Here is a 20,538-nt window from a genome sequence, read left to right as displayed (position 1 = left end):
CAATTTTATTTGAAATCTATTAAAACTATTGACTTTTCACTTTGCATCTATATTTTTATATAAAAGTCCATGTTGCTCTCAGAGAATATTAAACAGTTCTTCAAGAACATGACTGTAACTTCCATAATCTGTTACACTGAAACTGGTTTTCTTTGGCCTTCCATCTCATTCATTATCTAAAGATGTGTTTGCTTTGCAATTTCATAAAAGTGAAAAAAAATGTTTGCATATACATCTATCCATCATCTGTCTCTTAGCTGAAATACTGTGTTGAAAATATTTCCCTATGTTACTTTGTTGTTGGAAATATGTTTAAAAGCTATACTGAACTGTAACTTTTAGTCTTAGAAAAGTCCCCGAGGAAATGACAGTGATATTGGCTATTGTCTAGATAGCTGAAACATCGCTAATTTTGAAGCAACTATTTTAAAAAATGAGTAACTGTTGACAGGTAATTACAACTTTTCAACACCTAATTAGGAATGTTGTCACAGAGGTATCTTTTCCTTCTTTCAGCCACACAAAGTATCTCTTTCATTACAGTGTCTGGTATACAGCCAATACTATAGGAACTGCTCTGTAGGTTCAACAGACAGTTGTTCAAAAGAGTCTCAGCACAAATAAGTTTGTGTGAATCCACAGTGATACACATATTCTTTGACTGATTCAGAGATCTTGGATTTTACTTAAACATATATATTTGAAATGTAATTGTTCTTCTCTTAAGGGAAATCATTCCAAGAAGACATCATAAAACACATTAAGAGAATGTTGCATTTTTGTTGTATATTTTTATATAAGGCAATCATTTCATCAGGATGACCTCATCAGAATAAGAGAATTATTAGCTTTGCATATCGAACCCTAGTTATTCAAAGAAGTATCTTCAGGAGTTAGAGATTAAAGACACTCTGTGGGGATGTAACCAACCCCCAGCACCATTTGAACCAAAGGAGCTCCACTTTTACATTCTATCAATCTATGATTATTGATCGATCAATTGATCAATCAATATGGTCAGTTCTTCAAAAAGTTTTCAGTTCTCCTTAAATTAACTTAGAATTTTGAAAAACCTGTTCTAATTGGCATACAGATGTATTGTTTATTTAAAAGTACTGAACAACCTGTTCTAAAAGTCACATGAAAATAGAAAGGATCAAAATAGCATAGAAAATCTTAAAAAAAAGAACAAAGATAGAGTACCTATTCTAGTGCATGTCAAAGTTTATTTTAAAGGTACAGTGATTAAGTCTCAAACAAAGAAGTGCAGAAGCCAAAGGACTTTGAACACCAGAGCCTGGGAGGAAAAGAGACTGAATCTACTAGGAAGAAAATGGGAAAGCCGGAAAAAAGATAGGTGGGTAACTGAAAACTGGGGAAGATAAAAAAGGCCGTGTGGGCACGGAGGCGAAGGACCCCCTTTTGCGGAGAGACAAACGGAAGAGAAACAGTGGCTAGGGAAATGCAGGACTGTATCTGGGCAGGAGAAAGACCTCGGACTGAGACTGAGAGGGATCCGATCCCTAACTGTGCGGCTTTCTTCGGACTGGGGCCTGCTCCCTGTATGCGCACCTGGGGAGGAGGGGAGCCAGGGGCCTGGGTGCGGTGGTAGGTCAGGGGCGCAGTTCGCAACTGGAGAAAGTGGTTCCCTCCCTGGAGGGCTGCACAATAGCACAGAACCTGCTTGGGTCCCCCCCCCCCACCCCCCAACTGGAGCAGTGGCTGGGCCTAGGGCGAAGTCTGCAGCAGGAAAAGACTGCCGTCTCGTCTCCCTGGAGTACATGGGAAGACAAAACCTGACTGCGTCTGCCACCCTGGGGGCTCACCGAGCCGAGGGCGGTGGCTCAGTCCTCAGTAAGAGAAGGCAGTCCTCCCTGAAGTGCTGTGGCACAGGCAAAGCCAGCTGGGACCACATATCAGGAGGCAGTGAGGCGCTTCCCCACTGCCAGAGCGAACAGAGCAGGATTTTGAATCCTAGCCAAGTGCAGGGTCAGCGGAGTTGGTGGAGCGGGAAGGACCACCCCATCTGCACCCAAGGCACGGTGAGGACGACTCAAATGGAGTCCACCAGGTCCAGCTCCATGGAGAAGAGACTGGGAGATCACCATTCTCCGCCCTGTGCCCCTGCCACCACCAAGGCGGTGCCTCAGGGATCACTCCCAGGCCCGTAGTGGAGGTGGGTCCAGACTACACCAAACCACACCCCTTGGCGTATCCACCTGAGCGGCACAGACCCTGCAGAGAGCTCCTCGCGACAAGCGCTACAGCATTGCCTGGATTAACTCCAGGTCAAATCTGGATATATAGATATGTTCTCCCTCCCCCTGCCCCCATTTCTCTTCCTTATCTCTTCCCTCCCCTAGGCTGGTTGTTCTGGTTATTGGTCTGTCTCAACAGGCATATTTCATCCATTGTCTTGATACATGTTTACACCTCCTGCTTTACACTCCTTTGTCTCACTATATATAGCGACATTATATATATATATATATATATATATATATATATATATATATATCACGTCATATAGTTTCTCTCTCTGGGTAACTTTATCTTCCTTTCGTTTTCCCTGCCTCCTTCTTTATTTTCTTTCTGTCTCTCCAGATTAAGCCTTTTAGTCTCTCTGCCTAATCAATGCTTATTTTTTCTTCCCAATGCTCCTGTCGTTTCTCTCTTTGTCTGTGCTCTTCCATTAGCCCCGCCTCCACCCTCTTCTTTACATGTAGTAGGTGTTTTGGGGTTTTTTGCTTTTAGTCTTTAGGTTTTTGTTTTTGTTTATTTGTTTGTTTGTGTTATTTGTTTGTGTGTTTGCATGTTTTTGTCTCCAGTTTGTCTAGCTGTTTTCCTTTAGAGGGCTACTCCAAGGAACAAATCAAAGCACACCCGGTGGAGGGTTCAAAATATTACTATGAGTAGGGTAATAAAATAACCAAAGTCACAACAAAAGAGAGCAAGCAACAATCCCCAAAAAAACACTTCCTGAAGGGCCAGGCCTTGGACAGTGTATGACCCTCCTTTAATATAGCAGTGCTGGTAGGTGCAGAGCATACAACGAGCTTTTAAAATGCGTAAGGGACAGAAAACTAGCCAAAATGATGAAACGGAAGAATTCTCCTCAATAGAAATTCCAGGAAGTAGTGACAGCTAATGAATTGATCAAAACTGATTTAAGCAATATAATGGAAAAATAATTTAGAATAATAGTCATGAAATTAATTACCGGGCTTGAAAAAAAGTATACAGTACAGCAGAGAATCTATTGCTACAGAGATCAAGTGGCTAAAAAATAGGCATGATGAATTAAAACATGCTATAAATGAGGTGCAAAATAAAATGAAGGTGGCCACAGCATGGATTGAAGGGGTAGAGGAAAGAATAGGTGAATTACAAGATAAAATTATGGAAAAAGAGGAAGCTGAGAAAAAAGAGATTAACAAAATCCAGGAGTACAGGGGAGAATTAGAGAGCTAAGTGATGCAATCAAATAGAACAATATCTGTATCATAGGAATTCCACAAGAAGAAGAGAGAGACAAAGGGGCTGAAGGTATACTTGAACAAATCATAGCTGAGAACTTCCCTGATCTGGGGAAGGAAACAAGCATTGAAATCCAAGAGGCACAGAGAACTCCCCTCAAATACAACTTGAATCGATCTGCACAACATATCATAATGAAACTGGCAAAATACAAGGATAAAGACAGAATTCTGAAGCAGCTAGGGATAAACGGGCCTTAACATACAAAGGTAGACACGTAAGGGTGGTAGCAGACCTATCTACTGAAACTTGGCAGGCCAGAAAGGAATGGCAGGAAATCTTCAATGTGATGAACAGAAAAAAATATGCAGCTGAGAATCCTTTATCCAGCAAGCCTGTCATTCAGAATAGAAGGAGAGATAAAGGCATCCCCAAACAAACAAAAACTGAAGGAATTCATCACCACTAAACCAGCCCTACAAGAGATCCTAAGGGGGACTCTGTGAATGAAATGTTGCAAGGACCACAACGTACCAGAGACACCACTACAAGCATGAAACCTACAGATGTCACAATGATTCTAAACACATATCTTTCAATAATAACACTGAATGTAAATGGACTAAATGTTTCAACCAAAAGACATATGGTATTAGAATGGATAAAAAAACAAGACCCATCTATTTCCTGTCTATAAGAGACTCATTTTAAGCCTGAGGACACCTTCAGATTGAAAGTGAGGGGATGGAGAACTATCTATCATGCTACTGGAAGTCAAAAGAAAGCTGGAATACATACTTATATCAGACAAACTAGACTTTAAAGGCTGTAACAAGAGATGAAGAAGGGCATTACATAATAATTACAGGGTCTCTCCATCAGAAGGAGCTAACAATTATAAATGTCTATGCACCGAATTCGGAGGCAACCCAAATATCTAAAATAATTAATCACAAATATAAGCAACCTTATTGATAAAAATGTGGTAATTGCCAGGGACTTTAATACTCCACTTACAACAATGGATAGAACATCTAGACAGAGAATCAATAAAGAAACAAGGGTCCTGAATGATACATTGGATCAGATAGACTTGACAGATATATTTAGAACTCTGCATCCCAAAGCAACAGAATATGCTTTCTTCTCGAGTGCACATGGAACATTCTCCAACATGAATCACATACTGGGTCACAAAACAGCCCTTAATAAATATGAAAGAATTGAGAGCATACCATGCACACATTCAAATCACAATGCTATGAAACTTGAAATCAACCACAGAAAAAAGTCTGGAAAACCACTAAATGCATGGAGGTTAAAGAGCATCCTACTAAAAAATGAATGGGTCAATCAGGCAATTAGAGAAGAAATTAAAAAATATATGGAAACAAATGAAAATTAAAATACAACAATCCAAACGCTTTGGGATGCAGCAAAGGTAGTCCTGAGAGGAAAATACATTGCAATCCAGGCCTATCCCAAGAAACAACAAAATTCCCAAATACAAAATCTAACAGCACACCTAAAGGAAATAGAAGTAGAACAGCAAAGACAACCCAAACCTAGCAGAAGAGAAATAATAAAGATCAGAGAAGAAATAAACAATATAGAATTAAAAAAAAACTGTAGAACAGATCAATGAAACCAAGAGTTGTTTTTTTTTTTTTTTGAAAAAATAAACAAAATTGATAAACCTGTAGCCAGGCTTCTCAAAAAGAAAAGGGAGAAGACCCAAATAGATAAAATCATGAATGAAATTGAATTATTACAACCAATCCCTCAGAAATACAACCAATTAACAGGGAATACTATAAAAAATTATATGCCAACAAACTGGACAACCTGGAAGAAATGGACAAATTCCTAAACACCTACACACTTCCAAAACTCAAACGGGAAGAAATACAAAATTTGAACAGACTAGTGAAGAAATTGAACTAGTGAAGAAATTGAATCAATTATCAAAAATCTCCCAACAAATAAGAGTCCAGGACCAGATGGCTTCCCACGGGAATTCTACCAGACATTTAAAGCAGAAGTAATACCTTTCCTTCTCAAGCTGTTCCAAAAAATAGAAAGGGGGGCGCCTGGGTGGCGCAGTCGGTTAAGCGTCTGACTTCAGCCAGGTCACGATCTCGCGGTCCGTGAGTTCGAGCCTCGCGTCAGGCTCTGGGCTGATGGCTCAGAGCCTGGAGCCTGTTTCCGATTCTGTGTCTCCCTCTCTCTCTGCCCCTCCCCCGTTCATGCTCTGTCTCTCTGTCCCAAAAATAAATAAACGTTGAAAAAAAATTAAAAAAAAAAAACAAAAAATAGAAAGGGAAGGAAACTTCCAGACTCATTCTATGAAGCCAGCATTACTTTGATTCCCAAACCAGATAGAGACCCAGAAAAAACAAAGAGAACTACAGGCCAGTATCCTTGATGGATATGGATGCAAAAATTCTCAAGAAGATACTAGCAAATCAAATTCAACAGCATATAAAAAGAATTATTCACCATGATCAAGTGGGATTCATCCTTGTGTTGCAGGGCTGGTTCAATATTCACAAATCAATCAATGTGATACATCACATTAATAAAAGAAAAGAAAAGAACCATATGATCCTTTCAATCGATGCAAAAAAGCATTTGACAAAATTCAGCATCCTTTCTTAATAAAAACCCTCAAGAAAGTCGGGATAGAAGGAATATACTTAAACATCATAAAAGCCATTTATGAAAAGCCCACAGCTAACATCATCCTCAATGGGGAAAAAGTGAGAGCTTTCCCCCTGAGATCAGGAACACAACAGGGATATCCACTCTCACCGCTGTTGTTTAACATAGTGTTGGAAGTTCTAGCATCAGCAATCAGACAACAAAAGGCATCAAATGAAAGGCATCAAAATTGGTGAAGATAAAGTCAAGCTTTCACTTTTTGCAGATGACATGATACTCTATGTGGAAAACTCGATACACTCCACCAAAAGTGTGCTAGAACTAACACATGAATTCATCAAAGTCACAGGATACAAAATTAGTTGTATTTTTTATACACCAATAATGAAGCAACAGAAAGACAAATAAAGAAACTGATCCCATTCACAATTGCACCAAGAATCATAAAATACCTAGGAATAAACCTAACCAAAAATGTAAAAGATATGTATGATGAAAACTATAGAAAGCTTATGAAGGAAATTGAAGAAGATACAAAGAAATGGAAAAATATTCCATGCTCATGGATTCGAAGAATCAATATTGTTAAAAAGTCAATACTACCCAAAGCAATCTACACATTCAATGCAATTCAAATCAAAATTGCACCAGCATTCTTCTTGAAGCTAGAACAAGCAAGCAATCCTAAAATTTGTATGGAACCACAAAAGGCCCCAAATAGCCAAAGTAATTTTTAAAAAAAAATTTTTTTTTCAACGTTTATTTATTTTTGGGACAGAGAGAGACAGAGCATGAACGGGGGAGGGGCAGAGAGAGAGGGAGACACAGAATGGGAAACAGGCTCCAGGCTCTGAGCCATCAGCCCAGAGCCTGACGCGGGGCTCGAACTCACGGACCGCAAGATCGTGACCTGGCTGAAGTCGGACGCTTAACTGACTGCGCCAACCAGGCGCCCCCAAAGTAATTTTTAAGAAGATCAAAGCAGGAGGCATCACAATCCCTGACTTTAGCCTCTACTACAAAGCTGTAATCAAGATGGTATGTTATTGGCACAAAAACAGACACCTACACCAATGGAATAGAATAGAGATTCCAGTATTGGACTCACAAATGTGTGGACAACTAATCTTTGACAATGCAGGAAACAATATCCAATGGAAAAAAGACAATCTCTTTAACAAAATGGGAGAACTGGGCAGCAACATGCAGAAGAATGAAACTAGACCACTTTCTTACACAATTCACAAAAATAAACTCAAATGGATGAAAGACCTGAATGTGAGACAGGAAACCATCAAAATCCTAGAGCAGAAAGCAGGAAAAAACCTCTCTGACCTCAGCCGCAATAATTTATTACTCGACACATCTCCAAAGGCAATGTAATTAAAAGCAAAAATAAACTATTGGGACCTTGTCAAGATGAAGAGCTTCTGCACTGCAAAGGAAACAATCAACAAAACTCAAAGGCAACCAATGGAATGGGAAAAGATATTTGCAAATGTCATTTCTGATAAAGAGCTAGTATCCAAAATCTATAAAGAGCTCACCAAACTCCACACCTGAAAAACAAATAACCCAGTGAAGAAATGGGCAGAAAACATGAATAGACACTTCTCTAAAGAAGACATCCAGATGGCCAACAGGCGCATGAAAAGATTCTCAACTCCATTCCTCATCAGGGAAATACACATCAAAACCACACTGAGATACTGCCTCACGCTGGTCAGAGTGGCTAAAATGAACAAATCAGGAGACTATAGATGCCAGAGAGGATGTGGAGAAATGGGAACCCTCTTTCGCTGTTGGTGGCAATGCAAACTGGTGCTTTCGCTCTGGAAAACAGTGTGGAGGTTCCTCAAAAAGTTAAAAATAGATCTACCCTATGACTCAGTAATAGCACTGCTAGGAATTTACCCAAGGGATACACGAGTGCTGATGCATAGGGGCACTTGTACCCCAATGTTTATAGCAGTACTTTCAACAATAGCCAAATTATGGAAAGAGCCTAAATGTCCATCAACTGACAAATAGATAAAGATGTGGTTTATATATACAATGGAATACAACTTGGCAATGAGAAAGAATGAAATATGGCCATTTGTAGCAATGTGGATGGAACTGGAGAATAGTATGCTAGGTGAAATAAGTTATACAGAGAAAGACAGATACCATATGTTTTCACACCTATATGGATCCTAAGAAACTTAACAGAAGACAGTGGGGGAGGGGAAGGGGGAAAAAAGTTACAGAGAGGGAAGGAGGCAAACCATAAGAGACTTAAATATTGAGAACAAACTGAGGGTTTATAGGTGTGGGGGAGAGGGGAAAGTGGGTGATGGGCACTGAGGAAGGCACCAGTTGGGATGAGCACTGGATGTTGGATGGAAACCAAGTTGACAATAAATTATATATAAAAAATAAAACTGAAAAGAGATGACAAAAATAAATAAATAAATAAATAAATAAATAAAGGTACAGTGATTAAGTAAGTAGTATTTGGATACAAAGTGAAATAAACAGATAAATACAAAATGGAAAAAAGCACACATATATTTATGATTAGTTGATTTATAACAGAGTGGTCCTTCAGAGGGATATGGTGCTTTCAATAAATGATGCTGAATCAATTGGCTATCCATATGGAACATGTGAAACTTAATCACTTCCTTTATACCAGACAAAAAAGCTGTGTTTCAGGGGCATGCTAGTCATGAATTTGCAATGCTTCTAGAAAAAATAGAATATCTTCTCGAATTTGAATTAGATAACAATTTCTTAAAGAAGGCCGAGTACAGTAAAATAAAGGAAATATTAAGAAATCAGATTCTAATTAAGAACTCTGTTAACAGAGTAGTGATGGACACTCCCATATGTTGGAAATTGATGGGTAAATTTCAAAACTTCTCTTAAAATACAATTGCAAAAGGACCTTGACAGAGTCATTTCATTTGAAACAATCATATGAAAGTCATTAAAACTGTAGAGTACTTTCAATATATGTTCACATCAGCATTATTTGTATCTATAAAATGTTGGAAACAATGAAACTCTCAAATTTAAAAAAAATTAATGATTAATATTAAATGTATACAATGGAATGTAATATAGCCATTGAACACATAATTTAAAGATTTTTTTTTCATTAAACATTCAATTTATGGAGACTTAATAAAATAATAAAATTGAAAAAATATACGCCAAAATGTCTTTACGCTAAGAATCTCTTTTTTAACATTATCTATAGAGAAAAAGTAAAATGTAACAATACTGTAAGCATGAGGTTAAAGAGTATATAGAAAAAAGATATAAAGAATATATAATTATACACTTGAGAACTAAAGGAACAAATGATTTTGAAATAATGATCATATTTTATGAACTCACTGAATGAAATGATTTTCTTAGATTCATTTCAGTATCCTAGAATATATAGAAAGAGCAGTCCTTATAAACTTAGGTTTCTAAATCTTTCATTTCTTGGTAGAATGAAGAGAGGGAGAATGGATGGAACATAAGAAATTAGACAAAGGGTCTACAGATTAGAGATCTTCAAAAACAAAATACATATTCCCCAGAAGGAGTTAAGGTGAGATAAAGCCCAAACACTAAAAGTCCAATTTATTAAATGCAAGACATGAAAATGCAGAACTTCTGTAATAAAGACTTCCTACTCTTCTGGTCTGCTTAGAGTACCTCTTTGCCTTTGCCTTATTTTTATTTTTCCACCTGTATTTCACATTGCAAATGCTGAAATGAGAAACCTCCGTAGGATTTCCTTAACAGGTCCTAGATAATGGAAAAGACTTCAGAGTGCTTCCAAGGGATTCCTGTTCCTCAAATCTTCCCAATTACTGACCTATCTATATTGAAGAATATATATTCATTCCATGAGAGTTGCTTCTAAATCGAGTAAAGCAACATACTTGAATAATACAACGTTGACAAAATCTCCAAGGAGCAACCCAGGACTATACATATGTAGTCTTCTCATTCAACCAAGATCCTGTGACCTTTCACCCATTAAATTTTAGAAGAATGGCTTTTCTTGGTGGACATCCACACATCAATTTGAGACAGCAGTTCAAATAAAGTTACTTGGAAAAAGATCCTGTAGGAATTGCTTTCTAAATAGGCTAGAGCGTGGAGACAGTGGTTCTTTTATGAAAAGGGCAAAATTCTCTGCCTTTGTGTACTCTCATGAAAACCCTATAGCCAATCTGGTTTGAATTCCCAATTGTGCTTTAATCTCAGTGGATCAAAATCTTATGAGCCAAATGTAGAAATTGTTAGAAGGGGAAATCAGTTGATGTTCTTGGATCAGGTTGCCCAAATGCCTAGAGGAAGAGATTTGGGAAGACACGATTTTTCCCTGGAGGTAAGGAAGACAACACAAGGATCACAATTTTTTGTACTGGGTATGGCCAATGTCCTCTATGCTTTGCTCAATATTCCCATCTCCCATGCACACATATCAATCAAGTCCAATTTTAAATCCTCTGTATCAGAATAAATGAGGACAAACCTGTGTGAAACAAGACAGTGGGCCAGAAGATCCCACAAATTATTTGTAAATTTAGTGGAAACAGGCATCCAGTTAAACAAGAAGAAGAAATGGACATAGTTACAGTGTGTACCTTCTACAGACATAAACCAAGTAGGGTTTCTGAAAGTAAAACCAATAGGATACTATATATAATACTGGTCATCTCATTTGGGTGCATTCAGAGAAATGGCTTTATCTTGGCTCTATAGCTGTTAAATAAAAATAAACACTAAACTGGAAGTTAAGCATGTCTTTCCTGGAATCACAGGGTGTTAGGTATAGCATTGGAAAATTTACCTAACCTATTTTATGCTAAATGGGACACTAAAATGAGAGTGAGTCTCAATGATTTAAGACGGTTTTTCTGGATTTTACATTTTGTTGTTCTCTTTTGTTTGATCTTTAGATTTGAAATCATTATTTTTTTGTAATCCATTCTACACTCCCTGGATTAAGGAAAACATGCATATTTGCATATTGAAATAGTAGTGTCTACTAGATGCGTAAAAAAATAAAAAAATAAAGCATACTCTTTGGAAAGTCAGTTCTCACTCTTTCCTCACAGGTATGGTGCTGTGGGATTCTTTCCTGGCTCCTCCAATCAGGACATGTCTTGAAGAAGAAATAGTTGTCTCTTTCATGTAAGTAGTACAAAAAAAAAAAAAAAAAAAAAAAAAAAGGAGAGTGGAGCAGTAGCTCCCAGAGAAGAGAGCTTTGCAGACATCATTCAAATTGATGCTAATTCCTTTAGAATGATCCATTGAAGTGCTAATGATGCAGTCTCACTGCCTCTGGCCTAAATGTTCTGAACTCTGCTTCCTCCCTCAGTACTCCACTATCTCTACAGTGCAAAATGAAAGTTACAGCTGTGGACATTCTGCTAAACAGTAGGCATTTTTTTCACAAGACAACTTACTACAGGGAATTGTAGCAAAAGGGGAAAAAACTTTCTACGATGACCGGTGCTGTTTTACTTATTTTAATGACAAAGATAAGTGACCATCTCCCAGGAAAGCCTCAGACAAGGCACAACTATAATTTCTTGGGTGTAACTATGTCCCAAGAATTAAAATTCCATATGGGTGCAAGCTTTTTGTTGTCCTCAAGGGTGGCTTTTGAATGTAGAAAAGTCTTCTCAGAAATTTAAGCAATTAGCATTCAGTTTATGAAAGCTTCAGTCTCAAAACTTGACCTCCACCTTAAGCTTTTAAATTCAGCTTGCAAATCTTATTAGACTATGCATGAGTCTAGTGAATTTTAACAAACTTTGAGTACTTTTGTTCTTCTCTACGAATTCAAAAACTTTTAAGCAGAATTTACATACTTAATATATTTGTTTTATTCGTCAGAATTCAATATTCAGATTTAATCTTCTGAGCACTTAACTGATTCTTACGAATATAAAGAAATGAAATTTACACACACTGTGAACCTCAACTTCTCTTCCATGCTGTAGTGCCACACATACATTTAATAAAATTTAAAGATAAAATATAACGTTAAGTCAATTACTCACATGCATTAAATTTGAGTAACAAGGTAGTTATTCTAAAAGGCATGGGCAGAAAGAGCTGCACAGGGGTTGTAAGGGGTGATGGTTATACACTTTCAAGTCTGGAGGGGGTTAGGGACAGCACAAGCCTCCGAGGAATTTTGGAAACGAGGTTTCCAGGACCTTGAGACGACTAGCCAGTGTTAGGAAAGTGTCATTTATTACTGTTTAGTAAACCTTTAGTCATGAGACCCTTTTAGATATATATCATTGGGCCATACACTTGGAGGATAATTGCTAACATATATCTTAGGTAGTAGAGATACAGGAAGTTTCCAAAGAAATTTCGATATGTTTAAAGTAGACTCACAGGATCCTTGGGGTTCAGGATAATATTAAGGTAAGGTTGCCTTTTGCCTTCAGCCAAGTGTCAGCATCTAGGCGGCTGAGCTCCCAAAAGAAGGTCACTCTGCCTGTTTTAAGGACGTGTCAATGGGCGGTAAGTAGTAAGAACATTTAATTTTTTCTTTTGCCTTTGTTTCCCACATCACCTATCAAATACGTTTGGCCTCTCTTTGTTTATTTTTTATATTTACTAATTTCTTTAAAATCATTTCTATTTTAAAAAAAGTGTGATTTTCCCACCTCTTAATTCTTCATCTTTAGTTCTTGCTGTTTTTCATCATAATTTAATATACATTTTTTGAACAGATTTTTCTCCCTCACCTCTACTTTTTGACCTGTCCGCTCCCTTTTCATATGTTCCTTAGATCCAATAATCTCATGTTTACCTTTAATAATTTTGATGTAATTATTTTTAACGTTCTTTAAAATCACTTAGAAATAATAGTTTATAGTTCTTTTTTACATTTTTTAAAATAGTTATCTATTTTTGAGAAAGAGAGAGAGACAGAGTGTGAGTGGGAGAGGGGCAGAAAGAGGGAAGCACAGAATCCAAAGCAGACTCCAAGCTCTGAGCTGTCAGCACGGAGCCCAATGCGGGGCTTGAACCCACAAAACCACGAGATCATGACCTGAGCCAAAGTCAGACACCTAACCGACTAAGCCATCCAGGCACCCCACTGGTTTACAGGTCTTATTTGTTTTGGCTATGTAACTCTTCTTGTAATTTTGTTGCATGTAAACCAATTATTCTGCTTATTATTCTTTTTATAGTGATATGAGATTTGACTTCAGTCTTTTCCTCTAGCTAATATTTACGTAAGGTCTATTTTCCTGTATTCTTAGGAGGTGCTTGTTGTATAAGGATAGAAATTTTGAGCCAGGATGTTTTTCAAGCTACATAGTTCTAGGGTTCCCTCTTCTGTTTTTTTGCAAGTGTTAAAACATCCAGGCTTCTTTATGAAGTATGCCTCTTACTTCTTTCTCACTTTTGTCCAGACCTTCTCTGTCTCTGTCTCTCATTCTCTCTCTCTTTTTAAAATCCATTCCTAGATTTCCTATTCAATTTAGATTAGATCACAGGTTTCACACTGTTGAAGGAATTTATCATGGAAGGAAATTTTAGGTGGTAAATTTCCAGAGTTTATAGTGTTAAAGCCATCTCCAAATGGACTGAATTTCCACCCATCTTGCCCTCAGCAATGAATTGTAAACTGTATAGCCTATACCCAGTTTTGAATGCTATTCTCAAACCGAGTCATTAAAGTTTCTATGACTATTAAAGACCCTTCATTTGGGTAGTCTGTTGGCTCCTTTTCTGGATTCTCAGGTTCTCAAAGAAATGAGAAATTCCTTATTATTTATTATTTTTGATTAATTTGCTTTTGTTCATCAAATCTTCATGCTTATGATAATTTGACCCATTCTATTTCTGTTTTATAATTTATAGATACACTTTTTACTAGTTTTGTTGACATTTTTCCTAGCCCCCCCCCCATTTTTAGTGGAAGAGATTCAAGGAATTAGATTATCAAACAAAAGAAAACAAAACTAAACACACCATTGCAGAAATTTTGTTTTCTTGTTCTTCTGTTGTTTAAATGTTCCTCATCTACCTGTCTAATATTTAGTATTTATGGTACATTCTGTATAATTTATTTTATTTTATCTTGATAGGTCCAAATTTATTACCAAAAAATGATTGTTTTCTTTTTAAAATCATACAATTTTATTTCTTTTTAAAATTATTAAAAAAAAGGGGGGCGCCTGGGTGGCTCAGTCAGTTGAGCGTCCAACTTCAGCTCAAGTCATGATATCACAGTTCATGAGTTTGAGCCTAGCGTCAGGCTCTGTGCTGACAGCTCAGAACCTGGAGCCCGCTTTGGGTTCTGTGTCTCGCCTCTCTCTGCCCCTCCCCTGCTCATGCTCTGTCTCTCTCTCTCTCTCAAAAATAAAAAATAAAAGATTACATTTTTTTTAATTATAAAAAAAATATGCCTATTTTTTTTCATGTGTATCATCCTCTCACCAACATTTTGCAAACTCGTTGCTTTTTGTTTTTGTTTTTGTTTTTGTTTTTGTTTTTTGCCTAGTGTAATTCTACTATACATTAGCTTTGGGTTTGCTATGTGAACGATAAAATTAAAGTGATATAAATGATTTTATGGTGGTTTATTCAGTGTAGGGTGAGCTGAAATAGTGTAAAGTGATTTATGTAACTGAGTATTAACTATTAAAATATATATTTTGTTTGATTTTTAGTGCATCGTTACTTTTCTATAAGTTACTTAAAATAATATATTGTAGGGGCTCCTGGGTGGCTCAGTCAGTTAAGCGTCTGACTTTAGCCAAGGTCATGATCTCACAGTCTGTGAGTTCGAGCCCTGCGTTGGGCTCTGTGCTGCAGCTCAGAGCCTGAAGACTGATTCAGATTCTGTGTCTCCCTCTCTCTCTCTGCCCTTCCCCTGCTCATGCTCTGTCTCTCTTTGTCTCAAAAATAAGTAAAAACATTAAAAAAATTAAAAATATATATGTATTGTAAGCTCCTTGCATTATAGTAACAAGATTTCAATTTTTTATCGTTGTCTTAAGAGCATGTTTCATTTAATAAATACTTATTTAGTACCTACCATGTATTGTTCAGGAAACAATGGTGAATATGAGATGTGAGGTGTCTGTTCTCCTATATTGCTAATAATTACATGAATTATTTGAATCTGGTATAAATGGCATCAGAAAATTGACTAAATCTAAGTAGAGACAGAACATTTCTTTGAATGTGATTCCTTGAATAAAAATCTGGTTAGGTATAAGTGTTGACATTTATATTTATTAAGGTATTTGATAGATAGATAGAATGTTGCCGTTTCCATTGTGAACATACATATCAAGAAAAAAAGTACTTGGTTACATTCTCCCTTGACATACTCAAGTTTACTTTGCTACCTAGGCTATTTCATCAGAAAACAGGCAGCTTTCTCTTAAGTTGTTTCATTCCTTCAGTAAAACAAATTCTCCTTGAGACATTTAAATTCACATTTTGAATTTCCATGATACCTCTCTCTTCTCTTCAGTAACCATTTAATCCAATTCTAAATGACAAATTCTTCCTCAAAAGAAAATGGATAAAATCCATCCTCTTGAAAATGGGACTTAATACAGCCCATTTGGCCTGGCATGAGGGTTTATTTATGAAAAAATAATAATAATTACTACTCGTAGATTTGGTCACCTTTGTTTTTTTTTTATCTCAGTATATGATATATTACAAAGAACTGTTTATTTTTATTTACATGTTTTAAATATTTTTGGAGTAACTACATGAACTGAACGTTGCTTTTAAATGTTTTTGTGTTAGAACTTAAGAGTTACACATTTAGTTTTATACATTAATAACCATGGTTATAGATATTGAGAAATGCCAAGGAAATCTCTGGATAGCCAAATGGGAGTCCAGTGGTTACTATATGTATATATTATTTGAAACATATTATATATACATATACAATATGTATAATATTATATACATATAATATGCTTCAAATAAAAGTACATATTTAATCCTCTGACAACAAAAAAAGGATGAGATCACTCACTCATAATAATTTAAGAAAATTAAACATTTGCAAAGAATGAAATTGTTTTTACATTTATCATCATTATATGGTTACTTAGCATAAAAAGAACAAAATATTGTCACATTTTAACATCCATAGGTATAATTATATTTTTGCTGAAGAAATAATTTTCATTAACAAAATGAATGTCTTTCCTTTAGCGACACACCTCATGAAATATAGGCAAGTTGTTTGTACATTTTGTCTTGAATTGATTTCATATTTCTGAGTTCACAAGCGGGGATTTAGCGTAGCAAGAAGCAGAAATGAAAAGGATATATGGGTGGCAAGCCATTCATAACTTTTCAAACACTTATCAAAACTGTCTATAGAAAGTATTTTCACACTTCTATAATAGTTATCATTTTTACCTGACAAATTTATCACCAAAATGAAAGACTTAGTAGGTGTGAATTCAAAAGCTCTCTGCTAATCATAATTTATTAGCATTTCAGAAAGGTGCCAGATGTCTCTTGGATTTATTTTTTCTGAGTTGTTCCAATTTTAAATTATTACTAATGTTACTAATACTACTTGTAGGTAAATGTCCTTGAATGAATTCCAACCGGTTATAGGCACTATACGATAGTCTAAAATGGAGTCAAGCCTTGAGTGTCTCTGTTTAACTGTTAGCTTTCTGCTCACAGGCATTTATTTGCATACACGTAAAAACAGATAATGGGTGAAAGGAGAAGGTCCATAATAATTTATGAAAAGAGCCAATACGATGGGCAAGGCATGGTATATACATACGTATATATTTTTAAAACTAGGTTTTTGCCCCTTAGTTGTTTCTTTTTTCCACTCAATTTATATTTAAGTTTTTTTGTATATTTCCATAACATTAAGTACATCTCACTATTTTTCCATATAAGCATTTAAAACCATAAATGTCTAAGTATAGATTTATTTTCCTCCCACAAATTTTGGCATATGATTCATTTTCATTAGATATAAAATATTTTAAAATTCATCTTGTGTTTTCTTTTTTTTTCTTAAGGAGGAGTTGATATTATTTAATTTTCAAATATTTGAAGTTTCTTTAGTACCCTTCTGTTACTGATGTCTAATTAAATTTAACTATGATCAGAGAATATATTGTATATAAATTGAGTCTGTGTAACTTGAGAAAATTTATTTCATGGCTCAGGATGTGATAATCATAATCAATGTCCCTATGAACTTGAGCAGAATGTACTCTTTTGTTGTTGGGTATAGGGATTTACAAATGTAAATTTGTTTGATACTTTTCAAATGTTCTATAATTTTAGTGTTTTTATTAAGTCTAATTCTCACACCAATTACTGAGAGAAAGATGCTGAAATTTTCAACTGCTTGCAGATTTGATTTTTCATTTGAGTTTATTTTTTTCTTGCATTCTGAAGCTTTACAACAGTATCCTTCCATTTCTTCCATTATCTCTTGAGGTATATTGATCTATTTTCCTAAGGTATATATTTGAAATTCACAAAGCCTTGATACTATTTTGCTTTAACCAAACAACTATCTTTTAAAGATTTCTTTACATACTAAAAATTATATTTAGTAGCATAGTTTTATCTGCCCATTTCATTATCTGTCATTCCTAGGTTTAATTCTATCCAGAATTTTTTTTTTTCTTGTTATGGGTCATATTCTTCCGCTTCCTCATTTGTTGCTGTTGTTGTTTTTATACAACATGTAATTTTCTGTTGCTGAGTGGTAAACTTTATTGTTCTTTTTTCAAAGATTGTTAAATAATTTTTCCAGGGTTTCTGTAGCCTTCAATGAATGTATCATATATATAGCAAATTCTCTACTCTCTAAATGGATTTTGAGCAACTCCCAGTCCTTTGTGAGATCTAGGAATTGTTTGTCTGAAGGATCTCTAATTTTATTTTTGCAAATTCTTGACTAGTTACATATATATTCTGTCTATGCATGTTCAGATCACTATATAAAGACTCAAGAGGTGACCGTATGAAAATTTCTGGAACACTTTCTCCACATAGCTCCCTCCTCTCTGGAATGGTAACTTCAGGCTTCCTGATCTCAAGTTTCTGTCTCCTCAAGTCAGCATGCCATGTTCTTCTCTGTCTCCTCAACTCAGGGAACATACCATGTCCTTCTGGATTTCCTCAAATCAGGGAGAATACTAACTTCTTCACTGCATCACATGCTGAAAACTACCTCCACACAGAAAGTCTGGGCAAAGGTAAAGCTCACCTCCTTATCTTAAAAGTTACTGTTCTTAACTGGTCATTGCCTGATAGCTGCAATTTTTTTTTTTTTTGTATTGCTTGTTTATTTTAACTGTTTATATCAGAAAAGTAATTCTACACCCTATACTCCCTCAAGAGCACAAGTGGAAGTGTTGTACCTCACTTTAAAATAGATTTTACTATTACACAATAATTTTTTTAAGACTCAAATGTGACAATGCCCTATCTGAAACATCTAAATGGCTATGTAATACCTATACAAAGACTCAAAATTAGTTGAGCTTAAAATGCCATTCAAGATCTGATCAATGTTTACGTGTATAAACTTTCAGGTTACTATATCTTAAAGAAAAAATAGTGCCCTAAATAGAAGAATGTGGGGTTTCTTAAACACAGTTTGGGATTTCCCCCAATTTTAACTCCATTTAATTTTATGTAATTCATCATTTTCTCAAAAATTCCTTTAGATTTCCCTTTCTTAACATTTATACTCTTCTACTAGGTACAAAGTGAATATATATACATAAGGTACTCAGTGTCTACAATATTGGACTTTCCTTAACAATGCAATGTATTGATAAATATCATTGCCATTTACTTTCTATTGCCAAGTTCTTTATATGGTATCACATATATAACCACCTTATTCCTTCCATTTAACTTTATAAATGTTTGCAGTCAGATAGTAGAAACAGAAAAGTCAATTCAAATCTTAGAAACTGACAATTTTTAGAGTTGAAACTGATAAATCCTTACAGGATTTCTAATTATTATATAAAACACTACTGCATAAGTTGGTGGATTATATAGGAACAGTCTTATTACTGCTCGGATCCCATGGGCTGCAGTCAATTAAGGGGCTGACTTGTCTGGAACAGACAAAATGAACCATTCAGGGGCACTTGGATGGCTCAGTGGGTTAAGATTCTGACTTTGGCTCAGGTCATGATCTTACGGTTCGTGAGTTACGGTTCGTGAGTTAGAGCCCTTCAGATTCTGTGTCTCCCTGTCTCTCTGCCCCTCCTCTGCTCCCACTCTGCCTCTGTCTCTCTCTCTTACTCTCTCTCTCAAAAATAAATAAACATTAAAAAAAATGACTCATGCACATGTTTATGCAGTCAGCTGGGGGGTCAGATGGGACTGTGAGATGTAATACCTCTGCTCTTGACCACTTAGTCTCTGTATGTAGCTAGGGCTTTTCACAGAGTGGTGGCTCAATTCTAAAGGCATGAGGTGAAAACTGGCTGCCCTCTTGAGTCTGGGTATGTAAGTACCCTAATGTTACTTGTGACAGATTCCATTGTCAGTCACAAGCCTTGCCTGGATTCAGGGCAGAGGAAATAACCTCCATTTCTTGATAGGAGAAATGGTATGTATGCGTACAGAAGGAAGGAATTATGGGGGGACACTGCCTGAGACCGGTCTCCCCAGGTAGAAAGACACTGAATTCTCAATGTCTCCTTATATCCCTCTTTTAGTGTAGTTTTCTTTTTCCTTTTTTTTTTTTTTTTTTTTTTTTTTTGCAATGGACTTGGAATGCAGGAAGACCCATGACTAGGAATGTTGATGGTTTGTATGAGTCTTTATTCCTGTTGTGTTGTGGCAGCCACATCATCTTATCTTATCTATTTGAAACATTTATATCTCTTTCCTGGGAACAAACCTGGTTAGGCTTTATATTCTAAGATGTTATTGCAGATTCTATCTGTGAAATGATTTTTTTTCTTCCCCATTCATTCCTGTTAAGCATCCTAGGCTTTAAACTTATAGTTTTTAAAAATGTTATTTTCCATTCTTTATCACAGGGAAGAACTTTACCAAAAGATATAAAAATGAACTAATACTAAAATCAACAATTTCAAAAGTATATTTGACATATTGTGGCAAAACTAAAAAATTATGTTTTAAATTGGTAATTTCATCTTTCCTAACATATAATAGAAATATACTATAAATGTATAAATATAAATATCATATATGATATATATTTTGCTTCCAAAACAAAATAAATGACGTTGGAAATATTAAGTAACTGTAAACATATTTCACTCTACTATTTAGGAAAAAATAGGATAATATATTACAAAACAAATTACTCTTCATAACTATAAAAATAGATCTCAGACATCTAACAATGTCTGTCTT

At 35.7% G+C, this 20,538-nt stretch overlaps 2 long non-coding RNA genes across 2 annotated transcripts in view; both read left to right on the top strand.

Moving 5' to 3' along the window:
* Nucleotides 1-9,143: 9,143 nt before the first annotated feature.
* On the top strand, nt 9,144-12,885 carry LOC123384705. Its single transcript, XR_006596161.1, has 3 exons — nt 9,144-9,724; nt 11,247-11,322; nt 12,597-12,885. It is a non-coding gene; the product is annotated as an uncharacterized LOC123384705 (long non-coding RNA).
* Nucleotides 12,886-17,322: 4,437 nt separating this feature from the next.
* The window catches only part of LOC123385091, a 51,110-nt gene continuing 47,894 nt past the window's right edge, over nt 17,323-20,538 (top strand). Inside the window, exon 1 of the long non-coding RNA XR_006597155.1 lies at nt 17,323-18,386. This is a non-coding gene — a long non-coding RNA (uncharacterized LOC123385091). The remainder of the gene's footprint in view (nt 18,387-20,538) is intronic.

Source organism: Felis catus, chromosome B1 (assembly GCF_018350175.1).
Source record: "Felis catus isolate Fca126 chromosome B1, F.catus_Fca126_mat1.0, whole genome shotgun sequence".
NCBI classification, from domain to species: domain Eukaryota; kingdom Metazoa; phylum Chordata; class Mammalia; order Carnivora; family Felidae; genus Felis; species Felis catus.
This window is presented reverse-complemented; position numbering and strand designations above follow the sequence as displayed.